At 42.7% G+C, this 16,363-nt stretch overlaps 1 long non-coding RNA gene across 3 annotated transcripts in view; it reads left to right on the top strand.

Moving 5' to 3' along the window:
* LOC117347275 overlaps positions 1 to 16,363 on the top strand; it is an 89,862-nt gene that overhangs the window by 42,501 nt on the left and 30,998 nt on the right. For all 3 annotated transcript variants that reach the window (XR_004536761.1, XR_004536760.1, XR_004536762.1), the window contains one exon: positions 10,145 to 10,259. This is a non-coding gene — a long non-coding RNA (uncharacterized LOC117347275). The remainder of the gene's footprint in view (positions 1 to 10,144; positions 10,260 to 16,363) is intronic.

Genomic DNA, 16,363 nt, shown 5'->3' with positions numbered 1-16,363 from the left:
CCAACTTCAGTGTTTGGTTTCTCTGAGGCTATAATCCAGTAGACCAGTTACTGCATATGGTGTTTTCCATTGTGTCCACACCTGTCTACTGGGAACTGGACTTTGCCCTCTAACATGTTTCACCTGGGTAACTGGTTGGCTTTCAGATAACAGTTGGCTAGAATCCTAAATATTTAGGGCCGAGATACAGAACAGGAGAACTTGCTGACTGGATAGGGCCAAAATTCTTGATTTATTTCAGCTATTTAGAAGTTGGACAGGGGTGGATTATATTATGTGGACTAAATAACACCAAACAAAGGCCACGTATGAAAAGTGGCACATGTAAATGTCACCTTATACAAAGCTAAATTAGATTGAGATGAATGAGCCATTCCCAGATTTTCTTCAGCACTTAACCAAGCAATGTCTCTGAAAATCTGCTGTAACTGCTGTTGCACTTACCTGTTTGTGACAAGGTGACCAGGGTACAGTTGGAAAGGAATCAAGGAACATAATAGAAACATAGAAACATGATGGCAGACAAAGGCCAAATTCAAATATTTTTATATTTATGTATACATTTTTACTATGCATGAATTTCCTCTCTTCCTTTCTTTCTTACCCATTTTTTCTTTCAACACATCTATAATTCTTTTTCCTAAACACCTATCTTAAATATAAGTAGGATCATCAAAACATACAATATTCATATATAGCACTTTTATTATCTTAATTTTTATATGGTTGTTTTAATATTGTATTTGTACCTATTAGGACCCCTGATGAAGGTTGTCCGAAACACGGACCGTGTTGGGTCCCCCGTCTGGTAAAAGGTTTTTAGTTAAGATTTATTTGTCAAAATAAAATTTGCCTGCACCGTGTACAAGTCTGCAGTTTTGGTTTGTTTGCTCTAGACAAAGGCCAAATGGCATATCCAGTCTGCCCTTCCGAGAAACTGTTCCATGAGTCTACCACTCTTTCTGTAAAAAAAAGTATTTCCTTAGATTACTCCAGAGTTTATCACCTCTTAACTTCATCCTATGCCCTCTCATTCCAGAGCTTCCCTTCAAATGAAAGAGAATTGACTCATGCGCATTTACATCACATAGGTATTTAAACATTTCTATCATATCTCCTCTCACGTCTTTCCTCCAGAGTATACATATTGAGATCTTTAAGTCTGTCCCCATATACTTTATGATGAAGACTACACATCATTTTAGTAGCCTTCCTCTGGATCAACTCCATCCTTCTTTTTGAAGGTGTGGTCTTCAGAATTACACACAATATTCTAAATGAGGTCTCAGCAATACCTCCTTTTTCCTACTGGCCATACCTCATCCTATGCACCCTAGCATCTTTCTAGCTCTCGCCATCATCTTTTCAACCTGTTTGCCACCTTAAGATCATTACATACAATCACACCCAAGTTCCACTCCCCTAAACTGTTCCATTCCTTCGGGTTTTTGCAGCCCAAATGCATGACCTTGCATGTCTTAGCATTAAATTCTAGCTGTCAAATTTCAGACCATTCTTCACTAGGTCTTTCTTCATGTTGTTCACACCATCTGGGGTGTCTATTGCAAATTTTGATATCATCCGCAAAGAGGCAAATCTTACTCGACAGCCCTTCAGCATAGGATTTATTTATTTTTTTAAAAACTTATATACCGCTTTAAACCAAAGCAGTGTACAATAGACATATAACATTTAAAACATATATCAAGCAATCAACTCTTCCAGAACCTAATGCATTGAATGCCCTAATTTCACATAAAAGCTGACACATACAAATAGGTCTTCAAAAAAAAATTTTTTTTTAAATCCCTGGGTTTACACAAGCACATTGGCCCTCCCTATCCATTCCACAGCTTTACACCCATGACGGAGAACATCGACAACCCTATACGCATATGTGCTAAATTCTAAGTCCCTAGGTATATAATAGGTATAAACAAGATGGAGTCGGTCCAGAGGGCAGCTGCGAAAAGGTCAGGTGTCTTCTGCATAAAGCATATACAGACAGACTTAAAAGATCTTAATATGTATGCTTTGGAAGAAAGGCAGGAGAGGGGAGACATGATGCATTTAAATACCTCTGTGACATAAATGTTGAAGAGGTGAGTCTTTCAAGTGAAAGGAAGCTCTGGAATGAGGGGCATAGGCTCAGAAGTAATCTAAGGAAATACTTAATTATAGAAAGGGTGGTGGATGCTTGGAACAGCCTCCCAGTGGAAGCGATGGAGATGAAGTCTGCATTTGAATTTAAGAAAGCATGGGACAAGAGAATAAGGGATAGTAGATGTTATGGCTAGGAGGCTTGTTGGGCCATATGCTCTCTTATCTGTCATCATTTTTCATGTTTCTAAAAGCCAGCTTCTCCCAATTATAAAATCAGTTAAGTTGTATTTTCTCTGCCCAGCTGCACCCTGGGAACCCTCACAAAATGGCATCCTGTGCATGCAGCATCTCTAAAGGGCCAACAAAGGACCACCAATCAATCCATGGCTCAAACTGAGAATGAATCATTGTCATGTTGGTGTGAAGGAAGGTTTGATCAAGCCTATGGATTCTGCAGGTCACACTCCAATAACTATTGGTTTTTCTTCATACACTGCCCTAATCATCTTCCCCATGTCCTTTCTCGTGCTTCAGAAGATTGAAGGGCGAATTCTATAAGAAGTGCCCAAAAGTTGGGCACCGATATAGGCAATGTTCAGCGCAATTCAAGTAAAATCGGGTGCTGTTTAGTGAATCATGCCAAGCGGCACCTATTTTGGGGGCGCCCATTAAATAGGCCACACCTATTTGGGGGGCACCCATTAAATAGGCCAGCTCTAGGTACAGCTAAAAGTGTGGTGCCCATGCAAGCGCTTAAGCACGCTTAAGAGCAGTGATTCTGTAAGAAGGCGCCTAACACGTAGCTACACCCACGCCTAACATGCAAAGCACCTATTTTTTTTGAAGGCCGCCCATATTTTTAGAGGCACCTTATTACAGAATCACACTTTTCTTGATAGGCACCTAAATTTCAATCAATGCTGATTAAAAAGCTTAATTGAGCTTGTTATTCAATTTAGATAGGCGCCTATCTAGTTGGCTCCTCCAAAATAGGTGCCTAACTAAGCGCTGATTACAAAATTTGAGCCCGAGTTCCTAATTTTGGGAATAAATCATAGTTCTGGTAGTAACTTAGCAAATAAATAAACTTTTGTAATGCAAGGACATCTTAGATTCCACCTAAGTAAGGGGTGAAAAAAATCTTATTAAAGATCTTTTTTTGGCATTTACTTGAACAACCAGCTTCATTTGTATTGTGTAACTTAGTTGAGAGCCAGTTCAGCTGTCCCAGCAATTATTGGCTTTTATGCATCAGCATTTGGTTCAGGTCAGATTTGATCATTCTTTCCTCAGTGATTGGGAAAGCATATTAAATGACACCTTCTCTGTCCCCCCCCCCTCCACACATACACTAGTGTGGCCTCTTTCAGGATTCTCTCCCTCATTCTCATAGACCTTTTGTCTCCTAACACTACCACCTTTCCCTATGGCCCCTTCCCAACTCCTTAGTCTCCTGCCTCCATATCTCCTATCGAATTTTAATCTGATTCTTACTTGTATATCATTTTTGCAAACAACCCTCCCCCCCCCACCATGTATAATCACAATCTTGTTATGCTAGCCCAAAAGTAGAGGTGTCAAAATCCACAGCAAGTAGATGATAGAAGAAAGGAACAGATCCCAAATAAGATCAACGATGTGAGCGGGCGGAAGTATGACAAGGAAGAGATGAAGGGCCAGCTCCGCTCACTCGGAAGAAAACTGAAGATCAGGGAGGTGAAAGTGGCTTTCTCAGAGATTCTCCCGGTACCAAGAGCGGATGGTAAGAGACAAGGGGAATTGCAAGTGATAAACGCCTGGATGAGACGATGGAGCGAAGAGGAAGGCTTTGACTTTGTGCGCAACTGGACGGTATTCTGGTGAAAAAGCAATTACTACAGAAAGGATGGACTACCCCTCAACAAGGAAGGAGCAAGAGTATTGGCAGGCAACATGAAGAAGGCCATCGAGAAGGCTTTAAACTAAAAGACAGGGGAAAGTCGACAGTCGATGGCCCGGGAGACAGGATGCCCCGACGAAGGAACCACGGGCAACTACATACACAGGAGGGGACGACCTCACAGCAAATAAGTGAGACAAGGCAGGAAGGGACGACCACAAAGCAAACAAGGGAGACAACGCAGGAGCAGAAAAGGATACCGTGAAAGAAACAGTAGAGAGCCAAGCAAAGAAAGTCCAAGAAGGTAGCACAAAGAGAACTCAAATGTATGTATATGAATGCTAGAAGTCTGGGAAACAAAATGGAGGAATTGGAGACAATAGCAAGACACGATGAACTGGAAATCATTGGCATAACAGAAACATGGTGGAATGAAGACATGAAAACAACCGAAGCATGGAAAAAACATAAAGATGATCAGAAGAAATGTCACAAGGCGGTGAGGGATGCCAAAAAGGACTATGAGGAAAAAATAATGCAAGTGGCCAAAAACTTCAAGCCCTTCTTTAGATACGTGAAAGGGAAAAAACCCGCAAAAGAGGCGGTGGGACCCCTGGACGACCAGGGAAGAAAAGGGTACATCAAGGAAGATAAACAAATTGCAGACAAACTAAATTCCTTCTTTGCGTCCGTCTTTACGGAGGAGGATACCGCAAAAATACCAGAAGCAGTGAAAGTGTTTAGTGGAGTAATAGAAGACAGCCTCACCACAGTTGAAGTGGAGTTGGATCAGATATACAACCAGATCGACAAACTTAAAAGTGACAAATCCCCTGGACCGGATGGAATTCACCCGAGAGTCTTAAAGGAATTGAAGGTTGAAATCGGAGAGTTATTGCAAAAACTTGCCAATCTGACAATCAGAACTGGATAGATACCAGATGACTGGAAGATAGCGAATGTCATGCCAATTTTCAAAAAAGGATCAAGAGGGGAACCGGGCAACTACAGACCTGTGAGCCTTACATCTGTCCCTGGAAAGATGGTTGAAGCACTGATCAAGGATAGCATAGTACGGCACCTAGATATACACGACTTGCTGAAACCCAGTCAACATGGGTTCAGGAAAGGGAAATCATGTTTAACGAATTTACTTCAATTTTTTGAGACCATGAACAAGCAAATTGATAGTGGAATGCTGGTGGACATAATATATTTGGACTTCCAGAAAGCATTCGACAAAGTTCCACATGAAAGACTTCTCAGGAAACTACAAAGCCATGGAATAGAGGGAGATATACAAAGGTGGATAGGCAAATGGCTGGAAAACAGAAAGCAGAGAGTGGGCATAAATGGGAAGTTCTCAGACTGGGAAAAAGTGACTAGTGGTGTGCCCTAGGGCTCGGTACTTGGGCCGATCATATTTAATATTTATATCAATGACCTGGAAGACGGAATATCCAGTGAGATCATTAAGTTTGCAGACGACACAAAGCTATGCCGGGCAATCAGATCGCAGGAGGACAGCGAGGAACTCCAGAGCGACTTATATCAGTTAGAGAAATGGGCAGAGCAATGGCAGATGAAGTTCAACGTGGAGAAATGCAAAGTAATGCATTTAGGTAGTAAGAATAAGGAACACGAGTATAGAATATCAGGCGCAACTCTGGGTAAGAGCGAACAAGAAAAAGACCTGGGTGTACTGATAGATAGGACCCTGAAGCCATCGGCACAATGCGCAGCAGCGGCAAAGAAAGCAAACAGAATGTTAGGCATGATAAAGAAAGGAATCACGAGTAGATCGAAGAAAGTCATAATGCCGCTTTATAGAGCAATGGTCAGACCACACTTGGAATACTGTGTCCAACATTGGTCTCCCAACCTAAAGAAGGATATAAAACTGCTGGAGAGGGTGCAGAGACGAGCAAAATGTTCAGCTATCTCTCAATTCTCCATCTTCTTTGTCTCTAGCTCTCCCATTTTCCATCTCACTCCTTTCCCAGCCTCCTATTCCCTTCTATTATACTCCCCATTCTATCTGCTCCCCTTCTATCTACTCCCCATTCTACCACTGTACTCGCTGCTCTCTCAATCATCTTGTCATCTCCATTTTGACCTCATCCACATGGCTCACCACTTTCAGAATCCCCTTTCCTCTCTCCACTGGTCAGGCTATAAAGCCATCCCTTTCTTTCCATCCCCTAGCATCATCTTATCCCAGCTCTCTTCCCTCCTGCCCTCCCATGGTTCCATCTCTCTTCCAATCTGGAACTTCTTTTAATACCCTCCCACCCCAAAAAACCCGTCTCTCAACAAATCCCACTTGCTTTAATCATCTTATCCTCACTCTCTTCTTTCTAGACAGTATCTGTCTGCCATGCAGCATCAGCCCCTTCCATCCACTGTCTGCCCTCTCTCTCTGCCCCTTCCATTTCTCTGTCTGCTCTCTCCCCGTTCCATATGATATCTTCCCTCTTTCTATACTCGTTCCATAAACTATCTATCCTGTGCCCCTTCTCTCCTTTGTATATGATTCAGTTCAGCTTCACCCCCTCTCCATTTTTCTGTCTCCACCCCTCCCCTATGCTCTGACATCTCTTTCTTCTCCTTTCCGTCCCTCCCCTCCCCATGCCCTGGTACCTCCTCTGTGGCACCTCTTCTCCCTCTGGTCTGGCATTTGTCTCCTTAGTTTCCCTTCCATCCCCCATGCCCTGGCATCTCTCCTCTCCTTCCAACTCCCCCTTCCCCTCCATTATCTGGCATCCCCTCTCATTCCTTTCTCTCCTTCCTTCCTTTCCCCTGGCCTGGCATCTGTCTCCTTCCCTCCCCTCCCCTCCCATGGACTTGACATCTCTCATTCCTCTCCCTTTTCCTTCTCCATCCTTCCCTCTCTCTTCCCAATTGAGTGCAGCAGCAGCATTTCTTTTCCCCCCTTCCCTTCCCTGTGCAGAATCAGCATTTCTCCCCCCCCCCACTCAAACACCCATCAGCAGCGCAGCATTCACCCGCAAATTACCCCTCAGGGACAAGTGAAGCATTTGCTTAATACCGCTGATCCCTTACCCGTTCTCCAGCAGGATCATGCAGAGCACTGGGTTGTTGGCCTTATCCATGGAGCAACTTGTAGGTTCCATGTGGCCATGCGCAGCAAGAGTTGGCAATTGCACGCCAGGGAAAGGCTCGATGGGTGTATGTGCCACCTGCAGCTGCCCCATCCCAGCTCACCCCCGGCAGGGTCATCAGCTCCTCCTCAGTGGCCGCGTTGATGTTCGGTCACTATGGGCTCCCCAGGATCAGGCTGAAGTTACAGGCGGCACTGAACTTGCGGCTCTTGGAGCAAAAGCTTTGCCTGCAGCGTTTGCTCAATGCCGCGGGCAGCGTCTTCCATGCGCCTCCTGCGGCTGATCCCTCTGATGTCGCAACGTCAGAGGGAACATTTCCGGGTCAACCGCAAGAGGCACATAGGATCCGCTGCTCGCGGCTTTAAGCAAACGCTGCAGCAAGACGGAGGAGGGAGCCGGCAGAGGAAAACACTGCATTGTGAGCAGGGCCGCACAGAATTCTTCATGGGGCCGCATGTGACCCATGGGCCGCGGGTTGGGCACTCCTGCTCTATAGCCTTTCCTCATAGTAGGGCCATTCCATTCCCTTTATCACTTTGGTTGCCCTGTTCTGTACCTTATTGCTTTCAAGATGTGGTGACCAGAATTGCACACTTGAAATGATACAGAGGCATTAATGATATTCTCCATTAGTTAGTTGCTTTTTGCAAGTAATTTTGAATACGTTTTCCTTGGGTGGACAGGTATTTTACTTGGACAGTCTTTCTCCCCTCAGGCAGGCAAATGTTCACTTACTATTAGGTCTGCCCGATTCATGGAAAAAATTTTTTGATTCAATTTGACCCATTGAATTGATTTTTCAATTCGATTTCGTGTGGGTTTTTGTTGGGTTGTTTTTTGTTTTTTTTTCTTTTTTCAAACGTCCTGGCAGGATTATTTTGTAACCTTTTCACCCATCCCACTCCCCTTTGCCCTTTCTAATCCCATTCCAGTACTATAGTGTAAACCAGGGGTAGGGATCTCCGGTCCTCAAGAGCTGTATTCGTCGGGTTTTCAGGATTTCCCCAATGAATATGCATTGAAAGCAGTGCATGCAAATAGATCTCATGCATATTCATTGGGAAAAACCCGACTGGAATACGGCTCTCAAGGACCGGAGTTCCCTACCCTTGGTGTAAACAAAATAAATAAAGACTTTTCCTCTCTCTTTTAGGTCCTAACTCATGCTCGCTGCCTAACACCAGCTCTGGCAGGATACACATTTCAAATTTGACATATTATAATCACAAAATAGAAAATAAAAATATTTTTTTCTACCTTCCAATGCCATAGCCAAAATTTGTTTCTTACCCACTGTCTACCATCTCTCTCTCTCCCCCTCCCCCCGCCTTCTACTCTGGGTCAAACCTCTGTTATTTCCATCCATGCAGCATCTTTCCCTTCCTCCCCTCCATTATGATGCGCAACATTTATTTCTCCCTCATGCACCATCTCTCCCTGCCCTCCACCCTATGTCCAACATTTCTCCCTCCCTTCTCCATCCATGTCTCCCTCCGCTCCACCATATGCAGAATTTCTCCCTCTTACCCATTTCTACCCTCTTTGGTTCATCTCTTCCTTCCTCTCCTCCACCCTAACAATTCTTCCTCTCTCCCACCATGTGCAGCATCTTTCCTCCCCTTACCCATTCCCTGTGCAGCAACTTTCCATCCCTCCCATCCACTTGTGCAGCAGCACCCCACCAACCCTCCCACCATGAGATCTGACATACCTCTGGGTCTCCCATAGCAGCAGTAGCAGCAGCAGCAGCAGGATGGCCAGTTAGCAGAAACAGAACTCTGAACGGGCCTGTCCTGCCAGGGCTTTCCTCTGCTGTATCATCAGTGACATAACTGATGATGCAGCAGAGGGAAGGCCCCGGCGGGACGAGGAAGGCCATGAGCAGCCCTTTCAGAGTGCTGCTTCTGCTGACCACCACTGCTGCTGCTGTAGGAGGCCTTGAGGTATGTTAGGTCTTACCGGAAGGGGTGGGGGTGGATGAGTCCAAATTTTTTTTTTTTTTTTTTTTTTTTAAGACAACGAATCGATTCACTGAAGTGAATCAGGCAGCACTACTTACTATATTCATGGCGCCTATGGTCCTTATTTGGCAGCCCAACTCCTAGTGGGAACACATGTCAGTATAAAAAAATTGGAAGATATCTGCATTACACCTGCTTCAGGCCAGACAGAAAAGCCTGCCTGAAGGAATAGGTAGAAAGGACAGGCAGCCTTCCCAATCACACCTCCCTCCAGACATCAGGTCCCCCACCACCACAACTCCCCCCAATCCCATTCCTGGCCTTACTGGGGTCCCTGTTATCTGTCATTTTGAACCCAGGATGAGTTGGAGCACCCCTTCTCCCATTAGACACCAAGTTTCCAGGTTTATATCTGATATACCACTCATTGCAATATTTCTAAGTGGTTTACAAAAAAATAGAAATAATAATAGCCGAGGTAGAGGATTAGTGGGGATGAAGTGGGTAAAAAAGAGAAGATCAAAGAGGGAGCTATAATTCTTGATAGGACAGAGGGATGGGGAACAGGGTAAGATAGGAAAGCTATCTCGCTGCTGCTACCGCAGGCCGCATATCAGATATCTAAGGATGGAAAAAGCAAGAAGCCCAAAGATGGATCAAGTAAAAGGTCATTGGTTGAAGACATGAATGTTTTTAGCTGGGCTTTAAATTTGTTCAAAGATGATTCATGCCTGAGGTAGTAAGGGAGATTGTTCCAGAGAGTAGGTCCTATAACTGAAAAACTCCAATGACTATTAGTGTCGTAGGTAATGTGATAGGTGGTTGGGATGACCAAGAGATTTTGTTGTAAGGAACGAAGTGTATGTGATGGTATGTAAGGGATAAGATATCAGTCAAGAGTTTGTGGATCTTGAACATTAGTAGCACTAGAGACCCCAATAAGGGATGGAGCAAGTGTAAATGCAGACATGACTTCTGTTCCCTTTATGAAATGGGAAATTCACAATATTGTAAGCTTGCCCAAACCACTCTCATGTTTCTTTTTGACCACGCCACATCCCACATCTTTCTCACTACAGCTGTAAATGGAGCTGAGAAAAATGATTGATGCCTTCTACAATCCAACTTGAAAGTTGGGGTACACAACCCATCCATAAGGAATCATTTGCTGCTCTTACGGACAGGATTATCGAGGTAAGAACCTAATCCTTTCCTCTTGCCATTTAGATATGATGTGGATCCTACATATAGATGTCGGTGTTCTGGAATCACAATTACATGTGAGTATCCTTGTAAAATTGTGGTCTTAATAAATAGTTGCATTCTTACTAACTACTAATAAGGTGATGCAAGTGAAAAACTGGTTTCTTGCTTTGTAAAGGGACATAATAATTTGTGGGTCAGCAGGACATCCATACTTTGTGTATTGCTATAACATTCAAAATAAAATAATAGTAATACTAGAGGCCGATATAAATGTATCTGTAGCAGTTTAAAGTAACATAAACATTCTAAGGTGGTTCTTAAACCTGTCCTTGGGGACCCCCCAGTCAGTCACATTTTCAAGAATATGCATGAGGCAGAGTTGCGTATAACTCGCAAAGTCATTGTCCAAGACCTCTGATGTCCCTACGCTCATTGAAGTTTGTGTTATAGTCCTGGTCAGTCCATGTAGGCTACCATAATTCAACCATAGCACTGCCGTTAGGGTTGCAGTTGTTGCTCAGTAAAGGTTGCTAGAGTGCCTTTGTCGAAAGCCTAGTGCAGCTTGGTCACTGCTGCTGTGGTTCTAAGCACCTAACTAGGCAGGTTACACCTCTAGCTTCTCGATGCTCTTCACATAATACACATAACAGGTTGATTGTCCCTCTAGATTCAAGATGGGTTAATTTGAAAGTGAGTTTAATGTACTTTCAATAGATGAACAAAACAAGTTGCTTTAGTTATCCAGAATGTGCATTAACAGAGAGAGAGAGAGAGCGAGAGAGATGTTATGTAACTAAAGAAGGCATCAGTTTATGACATTTATCAAACTAGTGATCTAGGGAAAGGCCAGAAAACCAGTAATAAACCCTGAGTTTTCTTTTTCTTTCTTCAAAAATGAGAACTAAAATTCAAGAGTGGAACTAGATATATTAAATTTCCTTTATAAAATTAATTGACACCCTTTTACTAGTTTAGAACATAAGAGTTGCCATACTGGGATAGACCGAAAGTCCATCAAGCCCAACATCCTGTTTCCAACAGTAGCCAACCCAGGTCACAAGTACCTGTCAAGACGCCAAGGAGTAAAACGGATTTAATGCTGCTCATCCTAGGAACAAGCAGTGGATTTTCTCAAGTCCACTTCAATAATGAATTATGAGCTCCTCTTTTGAGAAATTATCCACACCTTCGTTTTTTTAATCCTGATTAAGCTAACTGCTTTCACCACACTCTCTAGCAACTAATTTCAGAGTTTTATTACACATTGAATGAAGAAAATTTCCTTTGATTTGTTTGTATGCCCCCTATAGAGTCCTAGTAAACAAGCAATTCACATCCACCTGTCCCACTCCACTCCACTCAGCATTTTATAGACCTCTATCATATCACCCCCTGAGCCGTCTCTTCTCCAAGCTAAAGAGCCCTAGCCTTTTAGCCTTTCCTCATAGGGAAGTCATCCCATCCCTTTTATCAATTTTTATTGCCCTTCTCTATACCTTTTCTAATTCTGCTATATCTTTTTTTAGATGCGGTGATCAGAATTGCACACGGTATTCAAGTGGCCGTTGCACCAAGGAGTGACACAAAAGGCATTATAACATTCTTATTTTTACTTTTCTTGCCATTCCTAATAATTCCTAACATTCTATTTGCTTTCTTAGCTACTGCTGCACACTGAACAGATGGTTTCAACATGTTATCAACAGCGACACCTAGATTCTTTTCCTGGGTGCTGACTTCTAATGTGGAATCATGTAGCTATAGTTCAAGTTCCTCTTTCCCACATTCATAGAAACAGAAACATGATGGCAGACAAAGGCCAAATGGCCCATCTAGTCTGCCCATCCGCAGTAACCATTACCTCTTTCTCTCTCCGAGAGATCCCAGAGATTGTTCCATGCATCTACTACCCTTTCTGTAAAAAAAGTATTTCCTTAGATTACTCTGAAGCTTATCACCTCTTAACTTCATCCTATGCCCTCTCATTGCAGAGTTTCCTTTCAGATTAGAGACTCGACTCGTGCGCATTTACATTACTTAGGTATTCATCACTTTGCACTTAGATTAAATGTCGTCTGCCATTTTGATGCCCAGTCTCTAAAGTCTTGCAATTTTTCACAAACCTCTTCTTAATTAAGAACTGTGAACAACTTTGTGTCATCAGCAATTTTAATGACCTCACTAGTTATTTCCATCTCTAGATCATTTATAAATATGTTAAAAAGCAGCGGTTCCTGCACTGACCTCTGGGGAGTCTCACTATCTACCGTTCTCCATTGAGAATACTACCCATTTAACCCTACTCTGTATTCTACCTTTTAACCAGTTCTTAATCTACAATAGGACATTATCTCCTATCCCATGACTTTCTAATTTCTTCAGGTGTCATTAATGAGGTACTTTGTCAAATGTCTTTTGAAAATCCCGATACACAATATAGACCAGCTCGCCATTATCCACATGTTTATTCACCCCTTCAAAGAAATCTAGTAGGTTGGTGAGACAAGATTTCCCTTGACTAAATCCATGTTGGCTTTGTCTCATCCATGCCTTTGCATATGGTCTGTAATTTTGTTCTTTATAATAGTCTCTACCATTTTGTCTCGCACTGACGTCAAAATTACCAGTCAGTAACTTCCTGGATCACCTCTGTAACCCTGTTTAAAAATTGGCTTTACATTTGCCAACCTCCAGTCTTCTAGTACCTTGCTGGATTAGGAAAAGAGTCTTAGCTGTTTTTGATCAATGATGTGAAAATATTTGGTCTTGATTCTTTCAAGTTAGTAATGGATGGAAATGACCAGCCCTGATAATTATTCAGTAATCTATAGCAAGTTGCTGGTCTGAATCCAGTTTCTGGTATTTATCTGCATCACTAAAACTCTGTATATTCTTTGCAATTGCAAGGCCACTGGACTGTGTTCTGCTAAAGGCCTGAGTGCAGTTTCAAAGTCTGCCCACTACATCATATGTTTTTAGAGCAAGGTGTGCAACTTGCATACTTTGAGGAAAAGGGTTTGAGTGAGCACTGTTCTCACAATGACACTTGGCAGCCATTCAGAAGCCAGTAATGGGGGTAGCAGTTGAATCCTGTGCACAGAAGAAAGGAGGAGACATGCACCCGAGTGTGCTGTAGCTTCTTGAAGTGTTGCTTTATTTTCTGCTCCAGCTCACTGACATTGACTTTAGTGGAATACAAAGGGTATTTTGCCAAGCCAAACAGAAGTGCCTAGGAGGAGAGTTTTCCGGTCGAGGTGCAGGTCCTTGCACTGACAGATGTGTGTTACACCCTTGTTCAGCTTTTCAACAAGGTGCAGGACGTTCTTTTAATTCTTTGCAAGTTTTATATCCTGGAACGTAAAGCTTCAGTGAGTTATTTGTCCTGCAGCTACAGTGTTCATACAGGGTCATGACTAATGCCAACTGTTTACATTTCTGGGGCATAATAGTCCATCTCCTCAAATGGTAATGATATACTCCCTGTTCAAGGAATATATGACAGTATAACATCTAGGCACCTAGACCAGATTCAGTAAATGTTGGTCAAAGTTAGATGTTATGATCCACACTAATATAGTATTCTGTAAAGGGCACTCCATGTAGAGGACTCATTGCAGAATACTGTCCTAGCACGCTTCCCATGCATAACTTTGGATGCAAGCACTTGGGCCGGATTCCGCAACTGGCGCCGGTATCAACTGGTGCCAGATGCCTCTGTGGATGGGACTTTTTTTATTGTATCGTTTAAAACCAATATTGCTACCATCTGACTTTCATGCTGTTGTACAAGCAATGATCTTTTCGCGTCGACTACTGCAATGTCCTGTACCTGGGAATAACTAAGAACAGGTGAAGGGTTTTGCAGGTGGTACAGAATGCTGCGGTTAGATTGATAACTGGAACATCAAGATATGAGCATATTACTCCATATCTCTGACAATTGCATTGGCTGCCAGTTGCATTCAGAATCCAATACAAAGCAATGATGATATGTCACCAATTTTTATATGGTACGATCCCTGAATTTTTTTGAAGGTTTGATGCCTGAGTATCAACCATTACGATCATTGCGCTCTGAAAGTTCAGCATTGCTGAGAACGAAGGCTAACCCTAAATATGTGGAAACGGATGCCATGACTTTTACATGTGCAGGGGTTAAGTTGTGGAATAGCCTGGTTGGTCAAATCCAAAAATGTAGAGATAAGAGCTCATTTAGGAAAATGCTGAAAACACAATTATTGAGAAATTGATTTTATGTAAGGATTGAATCTGTTTGTTTTGTTCTAACCTTGTTCTGAATTTTATAATATTTTATGTATGTAACTATTTGTAAACCGTTTGGAATAAAACGGTATATAAATATTAAAAATAAATGACACAGTTAAGTATCGTGTTTATCGCCAATTAAATCAATTAAGTTAGGTGTTGGTAGGACATCTGCCACTGCCTAACTTTCGGCGTCCCTGTGAGCATCAGGGCCTTAACGCCTGATGTAAATGATGGTGGGGCGCTTAGATCTAAGTATTGTGTACATCACGCCTAATTTCTGAGAATGCCTCTGGTTCGCTTGTATCCCTCCCTTCCACACTCCTTTTGAGTTGTGCACGATGAAATTTAGGCATGCATGTTATAGCATAGTGCAGATCTGCTCATAACTACAAATCAGTTACTTATTAACCCTTCATTAGCTAACAGTTTGCTCGCAGATCTGCGATCCACACCCAGATATCTGTGTCCAGCTTTTACCAACCTATACAGAATCCAGAGGCTAATACACAGGTGAAGCTCCCTAGCATTATCACAGCTGAGAGGATAGACTGGGGGAGGACTCATTATTTTTATTAATTTCTGCATTTAGATGGGTAATATACTGGCTGATCTGGCACATGATACCAAGCCAGCTTTATAACTTAATATAAAAGACAATAATCACACTATCATCCCACTATCATGCAGAATCAAAACTGCCCAATATCAGCTCAATATCAGATGATAGTGTGCTCTGGCACATGGCATTGTAGATGGAAACTATAGACATAGATGTGCAAACATAATAGATGGCGGCAGATAAAAACCCGAATGGTCCATCCAGTCTGCCCAACCTGATTCAATTTAAATTATTTTTAAAGTTATTTCTTCTTAGCTATTTCTGGGTTCCAACTGCCGAAATCTCCATTAAAACCTACTCCAGCCCATCTACACCCTCCCAGCCATTGAAGCCCTCTCCAGCCCATCATCCCCCAAATAGCAATATACAGACACAGACCGTGCAGTACTAGCCTTAGTTCAATATTTAATATTTTCTGATTCTAGATCCTCTATGTTCATCCCACGTTTCTTTGAACTCAGTCACTGTTTTCCTCTTCACCAGAAAGCTGCTATTCCATGTATGCTCCAAGCTCAGTACCGCTCTTAAGAGTTATTATGGGACATTGCAGTCCCATCTTCCTAGTTTTTTATTTTGGTTGCAGTTCTTTGTGCTCTTTCTGGGTGGACTGGAGAGGAGTAGAAGACATCTCTCTGGAATACTGAACACTATCGCCAAGTCACCATAAGGGAAGCCGCCTCTGCCAACGATCATAAACCCTGACTTTGCCCACACAAGCTCTCTACTGCAGATAAGACTCACAAAAAACACCCAAGACCAATAACAAGCTATACAGTCTTAAAAAACCCTCCACCCTGATTGTCCTTCTGTATAGTCCAGTCAATTAAGTTCTGAAAGTGAGAATGGAGCAGTGGACATTAGTTCTTCTTTACTTATGCTATACCTATCCGTGGATTACCAAGGGCAACATTTGGTAAATTCCAGTCAGATATGGGGACATCAATCCTCACACTAAACACATACCCACCTTCCGAAATCTGATTGCCTGTGCCAACCTAGGTTTATGCATCATCCCAACTATAGGTGGGCAGAGGAAATCCTATCCCCAACAAGGGTAGTAAAGAAAGACTCCTAAAACAAATTCCTTTGTACATACATCAATTTTTGCTCTATTAGAAGAGAAGCAACAGTGGTGAAGGACTGGCTCACAGCAGAAAAACTGGGTTGTTTACTCGACTGAAACCTGGCTCCCATCTCTGGATGA

The sequence above is a fragment of the Geotrypetes seraphini genome, chromosome 13 (assembly GCF_902459505.1).
Source record: "Geotrypetes seraphini chromosome 13, aGeoSer1.1, whole genome shotgun sequence".
Lineage (NCBI taxonomy): Eukaryota > Metazoa > Chordata > Amphibia > Gymnophiona > Dermophiidae > Geotrypetes > Geotrypetes seraphini.
The sequence above is the reverse complement of the archived record's forward strand: the minus strand, read 5'-3'. Positions and strand labels throughout refer to the sequence as shown.